We start from the raw sequence: 8,548 nt of genomic DNA on the forward strand, positions 1-8,548 counted from the left end.
TCCACCCTACAAGCCATTATAACAGTGGTTCTCAACCTGTAGGTTCCCAGATGATTTCACCTTCAACTCCCAGAAATCCTAACAGCTGGTAAACTGGCTGGGATTTCTGGGATGAGTTGGGAGTTGAGGGAACAATTTCAAATTCTACCTGCATCCATATCTTACTGGATTTTTAAATGAGTGTCAGGAGCAACTTGAGAATCTGAAAGTCGCTTCTGGTGTGAGAGAATTGGTTGTCTGCAAGGACGTTGCCCGGGGGAGGCCCAGTGTTTTGATCCTTGTGCAAGGCTTCTCTCATGTCCCCACACAGGGAGCTGGAGCTGATAGAGGGAGCTCATTCGCGCTCTCTCTAGATTTGAACCAGCAACCTTTAGGCCAGCAACCCAGCCTTCAGGTCAGCAGTCCTGCCGGCACAAGGGTTTAGCCCATTGCACCACCGGGACTCCTATCTTACATATTGATAGCATGGTGTCCTAAGTTGGTTTAAACAGCTGATTTTAAAGTAGAGATAACTGATTTTAATGTTGAATGTTTTAATGTTTAATGTTTTAACGTTCGTGTATACAGTAGAGTCTCACTTATCCAACATAAACGGGCCGGAAGAATGTTGGATAAGCGAATATGTTGGATAATAAGGAGGGATTAAGGAAAAGCCTATTAAACATCAAATTAGGTTATGATTTTACAAATTAAGCACCCAAACATCATGTTATACAACAAATTTGGCAGAAAAAGTAGTTCAATATGCAGTAATGCTATGTAGTAATTACTGTATTTACAAATTTAGCACCAAAATATCACGATGTTCCGACAAGCTTTCAATGGATGAAAAACTCGGTGCTATGTCTGTTTCTATTGTTGCTTTTATTGTTGTTTTTATTGTTTTTATTGTTATTTCAAAGCTAAGTGTATTGTTTTAATCTAGTTCTGTAAACCGCTCCGAGCCAAACTGGGAGTAGCGGTATACAAGTCTAATAAATGAATAAATAAATAAAATAAAAAAAGATTGACTACAAAAATGCATTGGATAATCCAGAACATTGGATAAGCGAATGTTGGATAAGTGAGACTCTACTGTATTTATAATTATTTTATGTCCCGGCATGGAATGCTTGCCGTATATATGTTGTTCTCCGCCCTGAATCCCCTTCAGGGTGAGAAGGGCAGAATATAAATGTTTTAAATAAATACTGCTTGGTTTTATTTTGCCTGGCTAAAGTGGGAGAACAATGATGGGAACCAAGGGCTCAGCAATATGTTAAGTATTACTGCCATTTTTCTCTTATTTTCTGCAGTATGACTTGGCCAATGTTCTGCAGTTTGACTTTGCCAATTAATTTATAGAAAAGGGAAAGGATTTTCTGTTTAATGGGGGTCAGTGAAACTGATAAAATATTCCAACTTTGGATGATATTGAAAAACTGCAATGTCAATTAACTTGATCCCATGCTCCTTTTGGGAAAAACAGTTGATGTCCCAAGTGAGGAGAGTAGCCAGGCAACGTGTTGTGGTCTCAGCAATGTTATGTTTGGTGTGGCACAGCATGTTCCAACCAAAGAGTTGTGATCTGGTGCACATTGGGTCAATTTATGGATGGGAACAAGAGCAGCAATAATAATAATAATAATAATAATAATAATAATAATAATAATAATAATAATAATAACTTTATTTTTGTACCCCGCCCCATCTCCCCGAAGGGACTCGGGGCGGCTTACATGGGACCAGGCCCGATAAAACAAACAAATAACAGTAACAAAGCAATAAAACAATTATCCCAGTAAAAAACATCAACATCAATAAAAACAATCATTAAAATCAACAAGCAGGATACAGTGTTAAAAACAGGAGACTAATTCGTAGATCCCAGGCGAAATGCAGAGTGTTACGAAATGGGAAAAGGAAATCTCAAGTTGAATGGACAATAAAATGCGGTATAAAATGGCAAGACAACAACAATGGGACTATTATGGAATGGACAGATAGATCAATCCAGCAACAACTAAACATTGAAGGCAATCACCCCATTCATAGGGAATTCATGTGGCAGAATCACTGCACATACCTCACTAGACACAGCACTACAGGAAACAATACTGAAGCTGTGAAAATGGCACGCCCTCTTGTCGTAGTTGGTTTGAATTTTTTAGATAAGTTTTATTTTGTTGTCCAATTGATACCTGTTTATTGGTGTGCTATTGGTTTCTCCCATCTCTGTCCGATGGAATAATAATAATAATAATAATAATAATAATAATAATAATAATAATAACTTTATTTTTATACGCCGCTCCATCTCCCCGAAGGGACTCGGGGCGGCTTACATGGGGCCTGGCCCGATAAAACAAACAAATAACAGTAACAAAGCAATAAAACAATTATCCCAGTAAAAAACAAAGGCTTCTTTGGTAGATGTCCACAAAGGTATTTTTAAGTAGAGTTTTGATTTGTACTTTTTCCATTCTCTGTATGGTGTATTTCTTAGCAGGTGGCTCTAAAAATAAAGAGTTAATTAATTTTTTTCATATATTAAGTATCCATTCCATCAATATCTTAAATCATGTCCTTCTAATGTCAATAGTCTTTTATTATCTAGAGCAGTGGTTCTCAGACTGTGGGTCCTCAGGTGTTTTGGCCTACAACTCCCAGAAATCCCAGCCAGTTTACCACCTGTTAGGATTTCTGGGAGTTGAAGGCCAAAACATCTGGGGACTCACAGGTTGAGAACCACTGATCTAGAGTTATCCATTCTTTCATCCAAACTAGAGATGCAGCTTTGCAGTATAGCTTAAAGTTTGATAGAGCCATGCCCCCTCTGTCTTTGGCATCTTGCAATGACTTCATCTTAATTCTTGATTTTTTACTTTTCCAAATGAATTCACTAATATCTTTGTTCCATTGTTTGAAGCAGGTATCATTTAATAATATTGGTATTGTTTGGAAAAGGAACATCATTTTAGGAAGAACATTCATTTTAATTGTAGATATTCTTCCTAGTAAAGAAAGTTCTAGCTAGGCCTATCATTTTAAATCTGTTTGTATTCAATTCCATGCTTTTTCATAGTTGTTTTTATATAGGACAATTTTTTCATAGTCATGTAGATTCTCAGGTATTTGACTTTGTTGACAATCACAATACTTTTCCTTTCATTCAAGATTCTCTGGTCTTGCTGCTGGAGATTCTTAATCATTCTTTTTGTTTTCTGTTTGTTAATTGTAAGTGCAGCCACTTTTCCAAAGTTCTCAATAATTTCCAATATTTTAGGTATTGTTTCTATGGGCTCTTCTATAGCTATCACCACATCATCTGCAAAGAGCCTTGACTGGATGGTTTATTTTTTTATTTTCACTGCTCTAATGGAGTTTTCTTGTATTTTTCTTGCCAACACTTCTACTGCCATTATAAATAATAGTGTTGATAATGGACATCCTTGTCTCACCCTTTTCTAGATATCAAATCTTTCAGTCAAATTGCCATTTTTTTTGTATTTTTGCATATTGTTTAGTATATATTGTCTCCACCCCATTCAAGAAATTTTCTCCACATTTAGCCATCTTGAACATTTCTGTCATAAATTTCCAGCTTAAATTGTTGAATGCTCTTTCTGCATCTAAGAAGAGGAGAGTAACATGTTTTTCATTGTGTTTATGGAACTATTCTGTCAAATTGAGTTTCACTCTCATACTCTAATTTGCCTTCCAGGTAAGAAGCTTGCTTGATCTTCATATATCAATCCCATTAGTATATTCTTTAGTCTGTTTGCCAGTATTGTAGCAAATAATTTATAATAATTTAAGCAATGAAATAGGTCTATAGTTCTGAACTTTTAGGGGATACTGATATTATTTGGGGATCAATGTAATGTTTGCTTCTTGCCATGTATCTGGAATCTGCTTTTTAAAGTATCTCATTCAAAACTTTGTGGAAAGGTAGAGCTATTTCATCTGTTAGTGCTTTAAAATAGATTGTAGTGAAGCCATTTGGTCCTGGTGCCTTATCTAATTTCAAACCTTTGGTCACCATTGTCACTTTGTGCATTGTTATTGGATTGTTTAACAACTTTTGTTCTTCCTCAGAGATGGTTGTGAGGTTTTGCTTCTGAAGATATTCTTGTATTCGTTCTTGTGATATCTCTCTCTCTCTTTTTTTGTAAAGTTTGATATTTTTGGAGTCTTTGTTTTGTTGTATTCACAATACTGATTGCTATTTCTTTCTTGTAGGCAGGAATTTCCAATAAAAGTTTCTTTAAACAGATTTCCACTTTCAAGTAATAGTATCTTTTTCTTTCTTGTAGAAGGCAATTTCCAACAAAATTTGTATATACAGATTTTCCTCTATGCTTCCATAGCCCAAAAGGATACCATGGTCGATGATACTGAAAACTGCCGAGGGGCCTGGGAGAAGCAACGGGGACACACTCCTTCTGACCAGTATTCTATATAGGCCAGCAACCAAAGTGACTAAAGTTGTCTCTGTCCCAGATTGAAATGGATCTAGATAATTTATTTCATCCAGAGATCCCTGGAGTTGGGAGGCCACTGCACGCTCCAGTACCTTGCCTGGAAATGGAAGCTTGGAGACTGGTCTACAGTTGTCCATTTTAGTAGGTTCTAGGGAAGGTTTCTTTAGAAAAGATCCTTACCATAGCTTCCTTGAGGCATGTTGGGATACTGCCTTGATGCAAAGAGGCACTGATCACTTCCCTGACCCACTTCGCCAGGAAGGGCAGGGGTCTAGAGCACATGTCGTGGCTCTCACCTCTCAAAAGATCCTGTTTATATCCTCAGGCTGCACAAATGGAAAAGTATCTGTTAACACAGGACGAGTTAAAGCCAGAGTAATATACGCAGGCACAATTTTCAATATATATGTACTTTTGTTGTGATAAATGGAATATATGAGCTTCTTCATGTGCCACAGTGTTTTTGCTGATCCATCTACCTGTTTGCAAGCTGGGTGCTCCCTTGAGCCATTCGGTGGTCAAGGGGTGAGAGGAGAAGGACAAGGAACACTCATGCTTGATACGGGGGGAGGGTGGAATCATTCTGGGATTCCACTGGAGGTCCTCAAACTTTTAAAGCAGAAGTCTGGTCCATGGTCCTATAGTTTGAAAAAAACATGAACAAATTCCTACATACACCACACATATCTTATTTGTAGAGCAAAAAACATGAAAGAACAATACAATATTTAAAATTAAAAACAATTTTAATGAACATAAACTTACCAGCTTTTCAATGGGAAGTGTGGGCCTGCTTTTGACTGATGAGATAGTCAAGTTAATTAGGATTGTTGTTGTTGTTGTGTGCCTTCAAGTAGTTTCAGACATAGGGCAACCCTAAGTCTAAACTTTAGAGTGTGTGCAGGGTAAATTTATTTATTTATTTATTTCCAGAATTTATACCCCGCCCTTCTCACCCGGGGGGACTCAGGGCGGCTTACACAGTTGGCAACATTTAATGCCAAGAACATAATAATAAAACAAAAACAGTACATATAATCAATTAAAACTATAAAAATACATCATTAAAATACATTATAAAAATTAAAACATAAGTAAATTAGATCCATTTGTCTAAAAACCTCATGCTTCAGCCTTCAATCGGACCATGTCGACGTTATCATATTACTCGTTAAAAGCTTGTGCTCACAGCCATGTTTTCACAGCCTTTCTGAAACCCAGAAGAGTTGGGGCTTGTCGGATATTTGTGGGGAGGGTGTTCCACAGCCGGGGAGCCACCACCGAGAAGGCTGCATTCTTGTGACCCTAAGTCTAAATCTTGGAGGGCTGCATTCATGTGACCCTAAGTCTAAATTTTTGGACATGTACCAGGTAATGTACCAGGTGCTCCATGCAGTCATGCGGACAACGCCAGCTCTTCAACTTAGAAATGGAGATGAGCACCAACCCCCAGAGTCAGACATGACTGGACTTAACGTCAGGGGAAACCTTTACCTTTACCTTTACTACCAGATGAATGATCTTGGAGGGCCCCATTTGAGCAATCCTAAGTCTAAATTTTAAGATGTGTGTCAGGTAAATGATCTTGGAGGGCCACATTCACGTGACCCTAAGTCTAAAGTTTAGGGCATGTGCTGGGTAAATGATCTTGGTGGACCACATTTGGGTAACCCTAAGTCTAAAGTTTAGGGCATGTCCAGGTAAATGATCTTGGATGGCTGTATTCACATGACCCTAAGTCTAAAGTTTAGGGCATGTGCGAGGTAAATAATCTTGGAAGGCTGCATTCAGGTGACCCTAAGTCTAAATTTAGGGTGTGTGCTCGGTAAATGATCTTGGAGGGCCACATTTGGCTTGTGAGCCTTAGTTTGGGGATCCTTGTCATAGAAATTGGCATCATCTGGTGTAGGCTTGCACAACCAGTGGCCCTCCAGCTATTTTGGCTTCCGATTCCCAGAAACCCTAGGCAGCTTGTCCAATGGCCAGGAATTCTGGGAGCTGGAGGCCAAAACAGTTGGATTGCCAGAGGTTGTACAGGCCTAAGCAGCTATCCTTCCATGGGCTTCTTTGGAATTTGCTGTTTATCTTCTCCCATCTTTACCTAGTCAAGAGAGTGAAGAAGAAAAATGCAGTTTTCTATACCTGATGGAGGACGGTCTACCACTGGGAAGATCTTCTGTCTACCAGCAGCCCTCTGTATTCTGCGAGAAACAGCCCTCAGAAAACAGCTTTGTATCCGTGTGGAGTTTTTTTAAATCTCTAAAGTTATTACAAAAATGTAAGCAAGCAACAATAAAAACAAAATGGGATCAGAAGGGCTGCTGGTAAAAACAAATTCTGATAACACCGAAATATTTTCAAGGCAAACCCTCAGAGTGAAAAGTTTAGAAGGAGACTTGAGCTTGAGCAATGTCTCAAAGAAGCCCAAATAGCTGGAGGAAAATAGGAAGAGCACATGTGGAACTAATTACTTATGAAGACTCTCTGACAAAGAACATTTCTGCAGACTTTTCATGGGGGCTTCACTTTCAGGAAGTGGCAGTAATTACTGTGCAAGTCCAAAGCAGCCTGCCTATGACTCGCTTGTTCCAAGATTTTTTTCTTTTGTAATTTTACAAAACACTTTTCTGACATCGTCCAAAAAAAGCTAGCAAATAAAAGGAAAAGCAGCTCAGCTACACGAATCAGAAAGTTTACATTATTCTTTCCCTTTGTGGCTGTTTCATTTTAAAAAACCCTTTAATTCACTCTGAACTGAACTTGCTGCAGCAAAACTGTACTTCTTGAGTTTTTACAGCTTTTCCATAGTGGGGCCCATTTCCTGCCCAGTTGAAGAAAAAAACCTGGCCTCAAGATGAAATGACTGCTTAACATTACACTAAAACATCTGGTACCATTTTATACACAGACCCATGTCTGAGAGCAGGCAATTCCAGCGGTCTCACCAGCGGCACAGTGCATACCCAAACCTCCCTAGGGTGACATCATCCCATATATGGATGCTCAGGCCCAGCCCTCCCCTTTCTCCTGGTCCTAAATTCATTGCCAGATCCACAGTCTACTGCAAATGTGCCACGTCAAGGCTCGAAATCGCAGCACTTCAGTGCATTTCAAGGAGGGCTGCAGAATTAGAGGGAAAGCCGAGAACAAAGCCTGATATGGGAAAGGAGATTTCTTTCTTTTTTTAAAATCCAAAGACTAAAAGAGAGTTTACGTGAACCTAACCAAATCCTGCTCCGTCGCCCCAGTGTTCAGACTACCTGTTCAGGACAATGCTGTTGTACAGTAGTCTGCACATTGGTTAGACTGGGCAAGGAAACGCAGCGAGACGAACTCCTGAAAATGTCAGAGAGAAGACTGGCATGGCTCTTTCCCGATTTTATGCTCAGTGTTTTTCTTCACAGGTTTGGCATGGTAGGAAATAGGGCAGACATACTGGAAAAGGAAGACTTCTGAGTAATTCATGGAAGACATACTGGTAAGGCCTATGTACTTTGGAAGAGCGTCTGACCTCCAACCTGGAAATGAGTGACACTCCTTACCTGTTCTGGCAGGCAAGGAAAGTGAAGCTCTTCTATAGGGCTAACACACTTGCAACAGGAATAAGAAGGGTATAGCTTGATCCACTAAGACGCAAATGAGAATTGAATGCAGCTGTCATATAGTAGTTTATAATCATGTCATTTTTTTCAGAGTTACTACTAATATATATGTTATCACTATGTAAATTACTAACTGCTCTTATTTCTATTTGTTATTTTAGAGTTTTAAGTTCCGTTTAAAAACATTATTTCTCCTTTTGCCAAAAAAATTGCATTATTTTAACACCAAACTTCTTTAAAAATCTGTATATAAGAGACTGCTAAAAGTATGTCCTGAGTTCTATCTGTGCTATTTTGCAATGAGGGAAGTGTCCCTCCAACTCACAAAATGCCTCTGATCCAGAGATGCCCATATATTCTGAGGTGCTGTATCTGATTGGTTTTGTGTATAGAAAATAGGCAAACAGATCACGGATCAATGCAAAATAAATATCCATCCCATGCTGAGTTCAGAGGCAACATTCTTCCCAGAGTTGTGCATGT

General features: G+C 38.9%; 1 non-coding gene across 1 annotated transcript; it reads left to right on the forward strand.

Annotated features, from left to right (window-relative positions):
* Window positions 1–7,691: 7,691 nt before the first annotated feature.
* mir199a-2 (microRNA mir-199a-2) lies at window positions 7,692–7,790 on the forward strand. Its single transcript, NR_129901.1, has one exon. It is a non-coding gene; the product is annotated as a microRNA mir-199a-2 (primary transcript).
* The last annotated feature ends 758 nt before the right edge of the window (window positions 7,791–8,548 follow it).

The sequence above is a fragment of the Anolis carolinensis genome, chromosome 4, assembly GCF_035594765.1.
Source record: "Anolis carolinensis isolate JA03-04 chromosome 4, rAnoCar3.1.pri, whole genome shotgun sequence".
NCBI classification, from domain to species: Eukaryota; Metazoa; Chordata; class Lepidosauria; order Squamata; family Dactyloidae; genus Anolis; species Anolis carolinensis.